Here is an 18239-nt window from a genome sequence, read left to right as displayed (position 1 = left end):
GACGGAGGCAAACAGGGATAAGTGACTTGCCCAGGGTCATACAACTAGTGTCTGAGGCCGGATTTAAACTCAAGAAGATGAGTCTTCCTGACTCCATGCCTGGTATTCTATCCTCTGTGCTGCTTAGCTTTGGTTCTGCTCATATCACTCTGCATTATTTCCTATAAATCCTTCCATGTTTTTCTAAAACTAACCTCTTCATCATTTCTCACAGCATAGCGGGATCCTGTCACAACCATATACCACAACTTATTCAGCTATTCCCCAGGTGATGGATTCCCTCAATTTCCAATTCCTTGTTACCATGAAGGGAACTGCTACAAATAATTCATCCTTTATCTTTTTTTTTTGCAGGGGGGAAGGCAGGGCAGTTGGGGTTGAGTGACTTGCCCAAGGTCACACAGCTAGTAAGTGTGTCCAGTGTCTGAGGCTGGATTTGAACTCAGGTCCTCTTGACTCGAGGGCCGGTGCTCTACTCACTGCACCACCTAGCTGCCCCTGCTATAAATTTTAAAATGTATAAGTTCTTTTCCTTTTTTCCTGATCACCTTGGGAAAGAGATCTAATATTGGTACTGCTGTGTCAAATGGTATACACAGTTTTATAACTCTTTAGGCACAATTCCAAGTTGCTCTCCAAAATGACTAGATCAGTTTGCAATTCCCCCAACAGTATATTATTAGGGTCCCAATTTTTCCACATCCCCTCCAGCATTTGTCATTTTCACCTTCTATCATTTTAGCCAATCTAATAGGGGTGAGATAGTACCTCAGAGTTGTTTCACCTAGTATTTCTCTAATCAATCATGATTTAGAGCATTTTTTTCATACGACTATATAGACTTTTGACGTCTTCTTCAAAAACTGATTATTCATATCCTTTGACCATTTGTACATATTCTTATAAATTTGACAAAGTTCTCTACATACCTGACATATGAGACCTTTATTCAAGAAACTGGCTAGAAATTCCCCCCACCCCCCAATTTTCTGTTTTCCTTCTAATCTTGGTTACATTGGTTTTGTTTGTATAAAACCTTTTAAATTTAATCTAATGCAAATTATCCATTTTATATCTTATAATACTCTGTATCTCTTATTTATTCAGGAGAGTTCTCCCCCAACATTCCTCTCCAAATAATTTTAAAATAATGCCTCAAATCAGATTTTGGAGCAGCAAGCCAACAAAAGGTCAGAAAGACACATTTATCCAACCTAAGACAGCTCAGGACTTCCTTAGGAGAGGTCTGCAACACTGGGTTGTGTGCAAGCCCAGAATGGGGCAGGAGCACCAGAAGAGGCCTTGAAGATGGCCCAATGGCAGCAGCAGCAGCAGCAGCAGCTTCAGGAGCTCTCAGCCCAGAGACCATACAGGGGTCAGAAAGAGATTACAAGGCACCCTTTCCTGGCACTGGGTGCAGCTGGCACTGACAGGCAACTCTACTGCCCATAGGAAGTTCTGGGTCACAGTTCTAGGGCAAAAGGAGTGTCTGTGATTAGTCACAAGAGACCCTGGTCAAAGTTTCAAGGCATAGAGGAGCACTAGTACTGGTGGCTGCAGGGGAGTAGGGTCCTTTACCCTTCGTGGGTAAAGACCAGAACACAGAGCAGGAGAGCAGCGACCACGCATCTCCCAGGACAACACCACTTTGGAAGCACCAAAAACTTGAGAACACCCCCAAATAGCTCTGAAAACAGTAGTATGAAAAAGCCTAAAGATTGACATAGTGCCTTCCCACCCCTAGGTGAGGAGAGTCCAACTTTAATATAAACTTCAAAGTCAAGAAATGGACTAGGAAAATGAGCAAACAACAAAAAAAGGAACTTGACCATAAAAATCTACTACAGTGGCAAAGGAGACCAAGAAACAAACTTAGAATACAATTCTCTCTTCCACATAGCAACCTTCCCCATCATGGTTTAGCTATATCATGGGTCAACATAAAAAATTAGATGGGAATTTTGGGGAATTTTGCAGAAGCTGCAGAGACATGCAAAGGCTAGCAGACAACATAGAGCTTATGACCAAATACTTAAACTAAGTTTTACAGTAAGGTACTATATACAATCCATAAAACGAAAAGAAAAGATTCAGTTTTATTCTCTTGTACAAAGGGAGGGACAAAATATTTTATGCAGATTTTCCAGATTACAGGGGTGGGCAAGTGCTCTTAGCCCCTGCAATGTGTAAGGGATAACTATAATGCAAAAACAGCCACAAGCAAAGTCTCAAAAAATATGCTAATTGGACCCAACCAAGGCCAGATAAGAGAAGCAAAGGAAAAATTGGGAAAAGAAATGTGAATGATGCAAGAAAGTTATGAAAAGGGAATTGATAGCTAGGTAAAAGAGGTACCAAAACAAATACTGAGCACTGGTGAGTGGAACCTAATGACTCTGTGAGACATCAAAAAGTAATAATACAAAGTAAAAAGAATGAAAAATAGAAGAAAACAACTATTTCATCAGAAAAACAACTGAACTTATAAATCAAGGAGAGATCATTTAAGAATTATTGGACTCCCTGAAAACCATGAATGAAAAAAGAGCCTAGATATTATATTTCAAGAAAATTATCAAGGAAAAATGTCACTATGGCTTAGATCTAAAGGATGAAGCAGAAATTGAGATCATCCACAATCACCTCCTGAAAGATCCCAAAATGAAAACTCCCAGGAATATTAAAGCCAAATTCCAGAGCTCCCAAGACAAGGAGAAAATATCACAGGCAGCCAAAAAGGAACAATTCAAATATTATGGAGCCACAGTCAGGACTTAGCAGCTTCCACATGAGAGCAGAGGACTGGAAACATGGCAATTTTGGAAGGCTAAGAGGCTAAGATTACACTGAGAATAACCTACCCAGCAAAACTAAGTATAAGCCTTCGGGGAAGAAATAGACAATTAATGAAATAGAGGATTTCCAAGCACTCCTTATGAAAAGACCAAATCTGAATAGAAACGTTCACATTCAAACAGAAGACTCAAGAGAGTCATAAAAAGGTGAATGTGAAAGAGTAATCGTAAGGGACTCAATAAAGTTGAACTGTCTATATTCTTATACAGAAAGATGATACATGTAGCTTCTAAGAACTTTATCATTTTTAGGGTATTCAGAAGGAGTCTACATAGACAGAGGGCACAGATATGAGTTGATTATGTTGGGAGTATCTCCAAAAAAAAACAAACCCAAAAACGTAGGGTTGAAAAAGATGATGTACTGGGAGAAGGGGGAAGAGAGAGGTAGAATAGGGAAATTTTTTTTCACATAAAAGGCAAATAGGGAAAAAATTTTTATAGTTGCAGGGAATTGGGGGGAGGAGAGTGATGGACAATGTTTGAACCTCACTCTCACTGGAATTGGTTCAAAGGGGGAAAACACATAAGTATACACTCATTTGGGCATATAATTGGGAAATAGGAGGGGAAAGGAATAAAAATATGGGGGGGTGCGTGATAAAAGGGAGGGCAGATTAAGGGAGGCTGTGGTCAGAAGCAAAACAGACTTTTGAAGATAGACAGGATAAAAAGAGAGAGAGAAAGATAAAAAGAAGACAGTAGGATGGAGGAAATACACAGTAATCATAACTGTGAATGATCATGAGATAGGCTAACCCATAAAACAGAAGCAGATAGGAAGGTGGATCAGAAATCAGAATCCAACAATAGGTTGTGCACAAGAGACACATTTCAAACAGAAATTCACCCATAGATTTAAAATAAAGGGCTAGAGCAGAATCTATTATGCTTCAGCTAAAGTTAAAAAGCCAGGGGCAACAATTATAATCTCAAAGAAAGCAAAAGCAAAAATAGACCTAATTAAAAGAGATAATCAGGGAAACTATATTTTGCTAAAAGGTAACACAGCCAATGAAGTAATTTCAAAAATTTTTACATCAAGTTTCTCTGATAAAGACCTCATTTCTCAAATATATAGGGAATAGAGTCAAATTTACAAAAATAAGAGCCATTCCCCAATTGATAAATGGTCAAAAAGCATATAAACAGGCAGATTTCAGAAGAAGAAATCTAAAGGCAAATTAAAATAGCTCTGAGGTACCATCTCAGACCTACCAGAAATGACAAATGCTGGAGGGGACAAGGGAAAACACGTACATTAATTAATTGTCAGTGGAGCAGTAAACTGGTCCACCCATCCTGGAGAACAATCTGGAACTATGTGCAAAAAAAACCCAAACAAAACAAAACCTGTGCATATCCTTTGACCTAGCAGGACCAAAAATCAAAGAAAAAGGAAAAGAACCTATATGTAAAAAACTATTCATAGCAGCTCTTTCTGTGATGGTAAAGAAGTAGAAATTGAGGGGATACTCATCAACTGGGGAATGGCAGAACAAGTTGTAGCACATAATTGTGATGGAATACTATGGCACTATAAGAAAAGACAGGAGAGTGGTTTCAGAAAAACATGGGAAGACCTATATGAACTGATGTAAAGTAAAGTGAGAAGAACTGAGAGATCACTGTGCATAGTAACAGCAATGTTGTAATAATGATCAACTGAGAAAGACTTGGCTACACTGATCAATACAATGATCCAAGGCAATTCCAAAGGATTCATGATGAAAAAAAATGCTAACCAAAAAGTACTCTGGGTACAAATTGAAGTATAATTTTCTACCTTATTTTATTTTTTTATTTTTGCTCTGTTTTACAATATGGCCAATATGGAAATATGTTTTGCATGATTTCACATGTATTATTGAAATGTTCTTTGCCTTCTTGGTGGGTGGGTGGGGGGGGTAGAAATTAATATTTAAGAGGAAAAAAACTATAAATAAATGAAAAGATAAATAAGAAAATGATTTGAGAAAGACAGCACATTTTGAATTATCAGAGATGGCCTAGTGCTGAGTGACATCAACAGTATAATTCTATTACTGTGAGATGACCATAAAATGTAGATTGCTAATAAATTATCGGGAGCTAGCCAAAACTGGGTTGTTTAAACCATCCCAGTGTTCACAACCAAAGCTCTATATTATCAATGGATCTATACCAAGTCATTCATTGCCATTCAAAATCAGGAAATAGGGAAGGCATGAAAGAAATGACGTGGTTTTACTAGAGAGAGGGGAAGTTCAAGGAGAATCATAAACTAATGAATCAAACTAGAAGTCCAAAGTTCAGAGGAGTCACAGATGAGAAAAGCACAAGTCCAGCAAGGGATTTCAATCTCCATGACAAGGTATTTCTTAAGTCAGTTTCCTCCTAACCCAACATCTATCTTTATAGATTATGTCTTGTCCATACTGGCCTGTGTGCCTTAAAGTACTCCCACAATAGTGGAAGAAGCCGAGCTCGTATATGAATCGGTAACATGGAATAATAGGATCATACTTCTAGAGCAAGAAGGCATTTTGGAGGGCATGTTATCCAAACCCCTCATTTTACTGGAAACCTGGGCCCAGAGAGAATAAGTGACCTACCCTCAATCACACAGCAAGTAAGTGGCGCAGCCAAAATTTGAACTCAGGTTCCATGACTCAAATTTAAGTGACATTTCTCCCATACCACCCTGCCTCTTTTTCTCCAGTATTTATTTTAAATTTAAGCATTTATCTCCCTTTTGTAAATAGGAAATTCAGCAGCAAAGGAGAGCATAAGTTAATGACAGACATTTGTATAGCACTTTAGAGTTTACATGTGAGGTTATAACACAGATCTCATGTGAGATTATAACATATATATCCTATATCCTAGAAAGTAAGTACAAGTATTAACTTGTCCATTTTACATTTGAGTAATCTGAGGTTTACAATTTAAGTGACTTACCCATGGTCGCATAGCTAGGGAGTGTCTGAGGCAGGATCTGAACACAGGTCTTCCTGACTCCACGTCCACCACGCTATCCAATGCCTTAAGTAAAACATAGATGCTAATCAATCATTAAACCACGAGCAAAAAGAAGTCACTAGGTCTCGTTTCCCAAAATTGCAAAAATATTATGTGAGAGTGTAGCTTCTAGACAAGTAACAGCGTAACAAGAGCTTAATGTATGCTCTTTATCTGAAAAACATTTCTCTTCCTGTTTCTGTTTCTGGATTCAGAGAAAAACAATGACCAACAAAAGTGAAGCTTTTACATAGAAACATCCTGCATTGACTCCTTTTTTCTGTTATTTCTGCATTTAAGGAATAGAATGCTCTTCATGTTATGAGTGAGATTAAGCACCCAAAGTCAGGAAAAAGAGAGAGAGTCATTTGGAAAGATATCAAGGTAGCCAAGTCTTCAATCTCTCAATATGTTCTTCCTTTACTATCTCAATTTTTTTTGAAAGATCTTAGACAATGACAGTTGGAAGGGATCTCACAGCATCCAGGGCAATCCCTTTATTTTACAAAACAGAACGCTGAGGCTCAGAGAGGAAATCTGTTCATTTACTGGGGAAGTTAGTGGTGGAACCAAAATTAGATGCTGGGTCTCCTAACAACCAAGCCAGTCCTCTTTCCATTACAACAAAATATCTACAACTCTCTCTCTCTCTCTCATGTATGTATATACACACACAAACACACACATATACACACATATGTATATGTATGTGTTATATATAAATTTTACATATTAAAATCACATAAAACAAATTATATAACAATTCATTATAATATATGTAATATCGTATATTCTAATAATATAATAAATTATACTAAACCTTATAATACAGCATATAAATATATGTGTATGTACATATATAGTACATAAATATACAATATAATTATATTTTAAAATATATATAAGTATAATATATATAAATTTTATATGTCTATGTGTCCGTATGTATTTATAAATAAATAAACCTAGAGAAGGATGAATATGATTCTTCCATTCTAGGCTGCTTACTACCCAGTTGATAAGATGATTTTTTTTTGAAAAGGGAAGTTGGATAGTTCCACCACCACCCCTAACCAGGCTCTGTCCTCATCTACCACTTTGGTCTTTGTGGGCCAAGACAACACAAAGAGGAGAAGTAGAAAGGAAAGAAATAGCAAGAGACAGCTAAAAGGGCCTCCCTACCTCAAACCCCTGCCACTGCTCCAAACCAGTCACCAACTTCATTTCATTCCATCCTATAGATAGTGACAATAATAGCTCACATTTACATAGCACTCTAAAATCTGCAAAATGCTTTCTTCATAACAATTGGGGGGTAGGTAATATACCTATTATCACCACTTTACAGATGAGGAAACTGAGGCCTTGGAGAGGCTAAGAGATTTGTTCATGGTTATACAGCTTGTGAATGTCTGAGGTAGTGTTTGAACCCTGGTCTCCTGATTCCATATCCAGCATTCTATCCACTATGTCATGTTAAAAGATGGTCCTTCATTCTATATCATCAGCACAGTCTTATGATAATGTAAAAAGATACTTCTTCCTGTCCTCAAAGCAGGAATACTCTATGTGGTTTCTACCGGCTAAAAATAAATCCATGGCCTAATGCAACATTTTCATTTCTCCTCATCTCCTTATTTTCACTCTTTCTCCCAGTTTGAATTTCACACTGATAGCTGTTTATGAAGCTCACCCAACCTGCCCCTCCCTCCCTCTTTCTCTCCCTCTCTCCCTCTCTCCATGTCTCTCCAGCCCAACAAGGTGTCAAATTAGAACATGCAGACAAGGCAGTGAGGATTAAGAGTACAACTCAGGAACCTGAGAAAAAGATGACCAATAATCAATATCAAAACTAACACTTGAGGTCAGAGTTCAGGCACAAGGAAGTTTAACCAAAGACTTTCATTTCTGAAGTCTTAGTACAAAATAGCCTGAACTGAAAGATTTTCTATTATAATCCTTTTATGATACAGAAGACTGAAGATGGTCATCCATACCAGCCCCCTTACCTTGCCCATATGCTTAACAATTCTCTGTAACAAAAGTTATAAACTTCACAAATAACATGAACAAGAGTGGTTTTAAGTGATACATGGCTTTCAACCCAAAGATGTCACAAAAATAGACTGAGAGATAAGAAGAAGCGTGAGATAGCAAGTTAGGAGGGGGACACTGTAAAGGGCTTTGAATGTCAAAAATAGGATTTTGCACTTGATGGTGGAGGTGATAGTTTATTAGGGGGCAGGGAGAGGTTGAAATAGTGAGACCTGAGTTTTATAGGAAGATTAATTTGACAGCTCATTGGAGGATAAGTTGGAGTTGGGAGAGACCTGAGCAAGAAATAGATCAAAAGGCACTGCAATCGTCCAGATGTAAGATGATGAAGGCCTGCACCAGGGTAGCTAATTGGCTTTGTCTGAGAAGAGATGAGAACATATATGAGAGATTACAAAGGTAAAATCGACAAGAGTTGGCAACAGAGTGGATATGGCTGGTGGGAGAGAGTAGAATCAGAATGACACCTTGGTTAAGAGCCTGGTTGACTAAGAAAGTAGTGGTAGTCTCCATAGTAATAGGAAAATTAGGAAGAGGGAATGATTTGGCAGTCAAGATGAGGAATTCAATTTTGGACACATTGAGTTTAATATGTATGCTGGACATCCAGTTTGAAATGTACAATAGGAAGTTGGAGATGTAAATTTGGAGGTGAGAGCTGGATAATTAGATCTGAGCATCATCAGGATAAAGATGATAATTGAATCCATTAGAGCTGATGAGATGACCAAGTGAGATACAATAGAGAGAAGAGGGCCTAGCACAGAGCCCTGGGGGTCACCCACAATTATCAAGGACTGAACTGAAGAAAGATCAAGCAAATGAGACCAAGAAGGAACAGTCAGACAAGTAGGAAGAGAACCAGCACAGAGTGTCATGGAAACGTAGAGAGAAGAGAGGATCAAGGAGGAGAGAATGATCCATAGTGTCAAAGGCCGCAGAGAAGTCAAGAAGGATGAGGACTGAGAAAAGGCCATTAGGTCTCGCAATCAAGAGATTATTGGTCATTTCTGAGACAGCAATTTCAGTTGAATAATGAGATCAGAAAAAGAATTGTAGAGAGTTAAAAAGACAAAGATGAAAGGAATTGGACATGTCAATTGTAGATGGCCTTTTCAAGGCATTTAATGATAAAGGGAGGAGAGACATGAGATGATTAGTAGTGGGGATATTTAGACTAAACAAGGGTTTTTTGAGAATGGGGGAGACATGGGTATATTTGCAAACAGCAGTAAAACAGTTAGCAAACAGGGAGAGACTGAAGATGAGTGAGACAGTCTGGAATGAAAAAGGATCACTTACAGATATTGAAGGGTCAGGCTCTATCAAGGGGAAAGGCCACCTCCTTATATGAGAAATGGGTAGAGGAGATGATGGCAGAAGGCACCTAGGTAATGAGGAATAAGAAAGAGAGGCACTCCGGACAAATGCGTGCCAATGTTTTCTTTGAGTTATCAGGCAAAGTTCTCAGCTAAGAGGATGGGGAAAGAGGGAGCCTTGGGAGACTTAAGGAGGGATGAAAAAGTAAGGAAAAGCCATTGTGTTGAGTGAAATCATAAGTTAGTTGGAGAATTGTAAAAGGATTACCATTCAGTAGTGAGTGTCCAGTTGAGATATGTAACATGAATTTGTAGTGGCCCCATCAGCACATTTAGTGATATTTTCCAACTTCAGCAGCATATGGGTAAGGTGTAAGGCAGCAGATGGTAGGAGTAATCCAAGATTGAGGCTTGGCAGGGCAAGATCATAGACAAAATAAGGGGGCAAGGGAGTCAAAAGAAGAGGACAGTATAGAGATGACTGTTTACCAAGCAGTCAAGATGGCAAAAGGAGATTGTTGCTACCACAGGAGTAATGAATGGCCTGGGAAAGAAAAGGAGTTGAGTGACTGGAGGTCACAGAGAGGCCTAAGAATAGGGTTTGGGATTACAAGGTAGAGAGGAGAGGTGGAATGACAACAGACTATGATCAGATAAGGAAATTTCAGAATTCATAGTACATTTGGAGATGATGGCAAGATGAAAGGTAATTTCTGTGTGTAGCTGAGGTGAGGTGGAAGAATAGGTCATTTGAAATGAGTAAGCTGAAGCTCTGGGAGGTTAGAGTGTTTGAGAGAATATCTATATACATATATATATGTATATATACGTGTGTATATACGTATATATACATGTGTATATATACGTATATATACGTGTGTATATATACGTATATATACATATATATACACATATATACATATATACATACATATATATATATATATATATATATATATATATATATATATATATATATATAATCTGTTGAAGTCACCTAATACAAGGCAAAAGTTGAGGAGGAAAGACCGAGTCAAGCACTGGGCTCACTGAAAAAAAATCAGGTCAGTAGACAACAGCTACCAGAATTTTGTTCAGGTCGTAGATATAGGTTGAGTGAAACCTCAGAAGAGGAGATATTCTTGAATCGCAGTTGTAGGGGGAGAGCCTGGAGTATGCCAACCCCCCCACCCCCAAACTTGACCAGTGAGAGTTAAGGTGATTGAATGAGAAATTTCAACCAGTGCTAGAAAGGGTAGCCAAGGGAGGCTGAGTCATCAGGAGGGAGCAAGGTCTCAGTTACAGCCAAAAGACAGAAAGACAGGGGAAGAAAAAGATTTAAGATGAAAGTAAGTTTGTTACCTATAGAGTAGGCATTCCAAAAAGTACAATGAAGGATAGGGTAGCCTTAGAGGGAGACCCTGGAATGGGGAGGGGCTGAGGGGAATGGAAATAGGGTTTCAGGGAGTGGGGGATGGAGAAAGGGGTCCAAGTGACAGCAGGGGGTTCAGAATCACTGAAATGGGGAGAGTATGATAAAGGAATGAATTCAAGTAGGTTATCAACATCTGTAGGAGTATGGCCTCATGGTGGAGTCTTCTCCAAGCCATAGGGTCAGCAGTGGCAGTGATCTGTAAGGTGAGGCTGAAGGCAGGAAATGGTAAATTGTTTCTCCCCTTCTCCCAAAGGCAGGGGACAAGTGCAGATGGAATGGTGGTACTTAACGGGCTGACTACCCACATAACAACTCAAGCAAAAATCTAAATTCACACCAGACCAAGTGAAATCTAATAAAAAAACTACATTAAGTGACTTCTTCAATAACAGAAGTACACCAAAAAAGCAGCCAGAAGCCCAAAGGTGACCAGAGAAAGACTGGAGACACATGCAGCCTGCAGGGCTCTGCATCTAGAGGCACAGAATAGAGGGGTCCCATGGGAAAGCCTCTGCACTCAGACTGGCTCTGAACTCCTTGGCATTCAGTCCATTGTTGGATCACTACCTTCCCAGGGACACCACTTTCGGACAGCTCTAATTGTTACAGTTTTTTTCCTCCAGAATACGGGATCAATTATTTCTTAATTCCCACTGAAGCTCATCTGCCAATAGGTGCACCTATTCATATAAACTTAAGAGAATCTTCCTACAGTTTACCCCCAGCTTGGCTTTTCATTATACAAAAAGATTAGTATCATCTGCAGACTTGGAAATTATGCTTCTCCCTCTGATCATTTATAATAAACATTAAATAAAATCATGAGAGATGTCCATTTAAAACTGCCCTATTTTCTGAGTCTTGGCCAGCTCTCTAATCATGAAAAAAGGCATTATCTCCCATCGAACAGTGACTCAATTTGGATCTTTGTCAAAGACATTTAAAAGTCACTGGTCCTCTCTTATCCATATGTCTATTTAACAAATTGTCGCTATTAAGAACTCTAATCAATATAATAACCAATCAAACCCTAAAAAACTAATAATGAAACCTTCTCCCTAGCCTTTGGCAGGGAATTAACACTCTAGAGGGGCAGAATGAAACAGCCAATAGGCGAGTTTGTTTTTCTTGACTCCATTTGTTAAAAAGAAGATCTTTGGAGAGGGAAAGGGCACTGGAGGTAGTAAAAGTGATGCAAAAAAAAAAAGACTATATTGTCAGTAAAGTTCAGAAAGGGATACAGATAAGCAGGGCAATGTGGGTGCTATCATTTTAAATGTGATATATACCTAAAAAAAAACCAAGCTGAATGTAATTGCAACTGACAGTTTAATTTGCCATCCTTTTATTTCTGTTCTTTATATATGAAAATGTTCATTTTTATTGATGCTTGTCAAGTCCATAATAAAAAAGAAATTTTTTAAAAATAAAAAGCTCTAGTTGGTTAGGTGCTATTTCCTCTAAGAGAAACCACATAACCAAGTTTTCTTCTAAAATATTCTGTTTAAATAATGGATCTAATTCTAAAAGTTTCAAGGAAAATCTTACAAACATTAAATCTGAATTTGCTTTCAGGCTCTTCTCAGTAAGTCATTGTTTTCCATTAGTCTCACTTTTCTAACCTAGAAAATGAGTCTAGTGCAACATACCTGTTCTACCTGAATCAAGCAGATTCATTATTAGGGAATGCATGTAAAACACTAAGACAGCAATAATACAATGTACCATAGTTACACAGAACCTTATTTTAAACTACTTCAAAGTACTTTATGACATTAAACCATGAACTCTCCTGAGGCACAAGACTTATTATTAATCTTTATTAAGTATCTTTACTGATGGAAGAATTGATGAACAGGAAAGTGAGAAAGAGATCTGTTTTTCTGGTAGTCTACTCATCAGAAAGGCCTAATTCAGCAGGCAGCTAGAAGGACATTTTAAATGTCTTTTATTACCTGCTCACCTCCCTCACTTCCTTCATCTAGAAAATGAGAGGGATTGGACTAGATGACTATGTTCTTTTCGCTTCTAACATCTATGATCCAATGAAACTGCTATAGAAATATTAATAGTGGAATTAATTTGCCCTAGCTCTTTTGTGCCCTAGCACAAAGAAACTTGCAATACCCCCAACTATGTATTGTTTAGCAAAGGAGCTGGTACACTTACACATTCATTTCAGAATTTTACTCTTGTCTTTAATGTCCGGCACAGCTTTCTATACCTTATTTATTCATGAAGGTCAGAAGAGAGAGGGAAGGGAGTAAGTATTTATATAGCATCTACTATGCACTAGGTCAGAATGGGAAGTGAATAAACATTTCTACAAAACACACACTATGTGCCTGTGGCATACTATAGCATTGTGTTTTTTACAAATATTATCTCATCTGAGCTTCACAGTAACCCTGTTATTATTACTCTCATTTTACAGTTGAGGAAACAAAGGCAAACAATGGTTAAGTGACACGTCCAGGATCACAGAGCTAGTAAGTGTCTAAGGTCAAATTTGAACTCAGATCTTCCTGACCCCAGTCCCAGTGCTCTATCATCTATTACCACTAACTGCCCTATGGCAGAATGGAGAAGCAGATATGAGGGCTGGATTTCCCTAAGAATCCACAATGCCTTCTCAGTTATAGGGAGGTTAGTTACCCCAAGATGTTAAGATCAAATGAAATTCAGTATCACTGCAATAACAATCTTCGGCTTCTGGTATCAGAACCTAAGAAATTTAGGCATTCAATAAAAATAAATTTAAACCAATAAATCCAATTCAACAAGTGTTTATTAAGCTCCTACTACATACACAAGACACATACGCCATAGGAGTGACACAAAGTTTGGATGAGGCATTGTCCTTGTACCCACGGCACTTTCTGGAGGGGGATATGACCCATACATAGATAACAATGCAAAAATAACACATGATAATAACGACTTAGAGGGGGGAAGGTCATTATCAGCTTTAGAAATCAGATAAGTCTTCATGGAGGAAGTGGTGTTTAAATAAAAAAAGGGTTGGCATTCAACAGATGAAGCAGGGAAGAGTGAAGGCATAACACACATAGGGAACCATCTCATTAACAAAGGCATAGCAGTGTGAAGACTGGATAAGTACAGGAAACAATGAAGTCAGACTGTGGAAAGCTTCCAATTCCAAGCCGAAGAATTTGAACTTGACTCTGGAAGCAAGAGAGAGCTACTGGAAATTTTAAACAGAGACCTGTGCATGAGAAGTCTACTAACAGGGTGAAGGGTAGCACATATGCAATTGTCCAGACAGGCGGTAACAACTAGAATCCAACATGAGGACAAAGCAGCTATAAATAAGGTTTTGTCTGTCCCTCTCTTACTCATATCCCCAACAACCCTGCTACTGTTATTCTCATTTTGCAGTTGGGGAAACTGAGGCAAACAGCCTCTCAGTAAACCAGCTGCCCCAAGATGTACAAAGACAATATTAACACTTTAAAAATTTTTTTTATTTTAAATTTTACATTTTTTTGGATTTTAAATAAACATTTTTAAAAGCTAAGGAAAAAATACAAGAGGACGCTGAAGAAAGCAAAGATCTGGCACAAGAATAGGCAGTTAGGCGGTGTAATAGAGTACTGAACTTAGAATCTGGAAGACCTGAGTTTGAATCTTGCCTCAGATTCTAGCCATGAATCCCTGGCCAAGTCATTTAAGCTGTATCAGGCTCAATTTTCCCACTTATAAAATTGGAATAATAACAGCACCTACTTGGTTATGATGATGATGCAGTGAGATAATACACATAAAGCATTTTCCAAATCTTTAAGTGCTATTTACATGCTAGCTATCATTGTGATAGGGCTAAGGCTATAGTGACATACTATAGGACCATCATGGTATGTTCCCGGCCATTATCAGTTACAACATGGACAAGAATAGCAGCCACTCAGAAGTGTGGCTCAAGAGCAAATGCATTAGAGTACAGCATCTCTCTACATGTTTCTAAGTACACTGGTGAAAGAACTAAAGAATTAGGCAAATTCCTTAAAAAGTTTTTATGTCCAAACCTATGTACCTATTAGGAGATGATAAACATTTTCCTATGCCAGAATCTGGGGGTTCAGATAAAATGCATGCCCCTTCCATTGGTGTTTCAATGACAAAATTTGGGGTTTAAGTCATAAAATTTTTTAATACTGCCTATTTAAAAAAATCACAGTATGGAAGCACTAACTTTTTTGCACTTAAAATCTACAGAAAAATAAACCTCAAAATCACCCTTCTTGAGCAAAAAATAGGCCACAGTTTTATTCTCTTGAGGTATCATGTGGAGGTCCCACCAGCTGTGGTTGAAACACAATATTGGAGTAAATGAGGACACAGAACGCTGAAAATTCATGTCATCTATTGAGAATACGCTTAATTCAAAAAATGTTCAATCATCAAATTATATTCACTGAATAGAATATTTGGTTTCTGTGGCCTTTGGTTGAAGTTATATTAAATGAAATCCAATACAGACAGACATATCCACAGCCAAATTACATCCATTCCAATGGCCAGCAGCCACAGGAAATCCCTGAAATCTTGATGTCCCTTGGGTTTTCACTGCCTTCCTCCCTCTGCCAACTGCTGTTTGCCACCCCTTATCACCTTACCAAGTCACAGAATCTCTGTGTTGGAAGAGACCTCAATATCACCTAATCTAACCCATACTCAAACAAGAATTTCCTCTAGCTAAAACACACCCAGCAAGTGGTTATTCAGCCACTGCCTAAATACCATAAGATAGGGATAACCCAAAACCTCCCTAAGACAGCCAATTCCACTGTGGGATAAAGTCTAAATTTGCCCCCACAACTTCCACCCATTACTCCTACTAAGGCTCTCTTCCATTTGACAGTCCATCAAATACTTGTGTACAACTTTTACATCTTCCTTCTTCCAGGCTAAATATTTTCAGTTTCTTCAACTTAACCTTCTATGGAATGAAATCAAGGCCTTCTACCATCCTGGCTACCCTCCTCCAGTACCACTCTCTAGCTCATTAATACTCTTCCTAAGATGTGGTGCCCCAGATTGAACACAATAGTCCAGACATGGACTGACTGGGGCAGAGTAAAGTGGTATTATCACCTCCCTAATCAGAGACACAAGTCCTGCATTTGATATATTGGTCATCATATCACACAATGGACTCTTTATATTGACCTTGTAGTCTGCTTCAACCACCTGATCTCTTTTAGTTAAACTGTTACCTAATGACGCCTTTCCAATCAATACATGTAAAAAAAATTTTTGAAACCAGAACTTAATATTTATCACAATTTAATTTCACATTATTAGAGTCAGCCCTATGTCCTAACCCATAAAGATTCAACTCAATTTAACATATATTTACTGGGCACCTACTATGTGCATCATGTGGTGCTAAGTATTTAAGATACAAAGACAAATATTAAAATATTCCTAATTTCAAAGAATTGACACCTTTCTTGAAGGAAATAACATGCTTACAGGTAAGTAAATACATAATGTATGTAAAGTAAGTACAAAATAATTTGGGAAAGAACTAATATGGTAAGATGTCCTGCATGATTGAACATGTATAGCTTATAACAAGCTACTTACTGTCTCAGGAAGGGTAGAGACAAAGGAGGAAGAGAAAAAATTTGGAACTCAAAAAAATTTTTTAATGAATGTTAAAAATTGTCTTTACATGTAACTGTGGAAAAAATGAAATATTATTTAAAAAAAAGAGAAAGAACTCTAATACCTGGAAGAGTCAGGAAATACTTCAGGTAGAAGGTAGAACTTAAGCAAAGTGTGGAAGGGAGTTAGGGGTTCTAGGAGCTAAAGATGAGAAAGCAAAACATTCCAGGTATGGGAATTAGCCCGTGCAAAAGCTCACTGGCGGGAGATGAAAGAGAATTTACCACCAGGAACAGCAAATAGAGCAGTCTAGCTAGAACAAAGAGTATATGAGGAGGTATAAGGTAAGAAGTCTAGAAAGACTAGTTGAAAGCAGATTGTAAAGGACTCTAAATGGCAAACAGTACAGTTTATAAATTTTATCTTTGACATAATAGGAAACTGCTACAGGTTCTTGAGTATGATTTGACATGGTTAGACCTGTGCTTAAGGAATATCAGCTTGACAGCTGTGAGGAGGACCACATGGAGACAGCAAAGATCAAACAGAAGAATGTTGCAATATTCCATGTTAAAGGTAGTGAAGGATTGAAATGGGGTAGTTGTGGTGTGAAGGGGATAGATTCAACAGACTGAGGAAGGAGAATTGACAAAGGCTGACAAGTATTGGATATGGAAAGAGAAGAACTCAAGGATAACTTAAAGGTTTTTGACTTAGATGATTAGAACGAAGTTGGCATCATCAACAGAAATGAAGAAGTTAGAAAGGGGGCTGGATATAGGGAGATAATGAATTCTGCTTTGGACATGATGTGTTTGAGACACCTACATGACGTCAAATTTGAAATGTCTAGTAAACAGTTGGTAGTTCAAGACAAGAGCTCGATAAAGAACTGAGGGATAGATATGAAGTTCTAGGAGTCATCTGCATGGAGATATATGAATCCATGGGAGCATCAAGAAAGAGACAATATAAAACAGAGCCCTGAGGAAAAAAATCATGCATAGGGGATAGCAATGGATAATGATCCAGGGAAGGAGACTGAGCAGGAATTTTCAGACTTGCAGGAGAACCAGAGGAAAATAGTATCACAAAAACACAGAGTAGGGTTGAGAGAATATTCAAGAGAAAGGGACCCTCAATGTCAACTGCTTTAGAGACCTCATGAAGGATAAGTGCTAAAGAAACAGGTCTGGATTCAGCAATTAAGAGATGATCGTTGTATGGATAAATGGTCAAACAATAGGAACAATTCTCAAAAGAAATGCTAACAATTGACAACCATGTAATAAAATGAAAGAAAGAGCAATCAAAACAACTCAAAACCTAGGAAATTGGCAAAGATTACATAAATGGGAATAGTCAGTATTAGAAGGGTTGTGCAAAGATTGTAGAAGGAATACTAATATATACTCTGTTGGTGGAGTTATGAAGCGGTCTATTCATTCTGGAAGGCAATTTGGAATTAGGCTAAGAAAACAGCTAAAATGTTCAAACCCTTTGACCCAGAAAACCCACTTCTAGACAAATGCCTAAAGGAAATCAAAGACAGAATGAAACATCCCATGTACACCAAAATATTCATAGCAACACTTTTTGTGGAAGCAAAGAACTGGAAACAAGTAGATGCCCACTGAATGGGAAACAAGCAAACTATGGTACATGAATGTAATGGACTGTGCTGCAAAGAATGACTATGAAGTTTAGTTTCAGAGAAGCAAGGGAAGATTGATTTGAACTAATGCAGTCAATTAAGAATAATCATGGAAATAATATAAGAAATGACTACAACAATGTAAATAAAAAGAACAAAAAAGTGAAACTGCACAGTGTGTAAGAATAATCACCAAGCTTAGCTCCAGAGAAGAGGTGAAAAAAATGCAACCCCCTCCCTTCTTTACAGAGGTGGGCACCTATGGATGCGGACTGCTGCAGATACTATCT

The sequence above is a fragment of the Trichosurus vulpecula genome, chromosome 6, assembly GCF_011100635.1.
Source record: "Trichosurus vulpecula isolate mTriVul1 chromosome 6, mTriVul1.pri, whole genome shotgun sequence".
In the NCBI taxonomy this organism is placed as follows: Eukaryota; Metazoa; Chordata; class Mammalia; order Diprotodontia; family Phalangeridae; genus Trichosurus; species Trichosurus vulpecula.
This window is presented reverse-complemented; position numbering follows the sequence as displayed.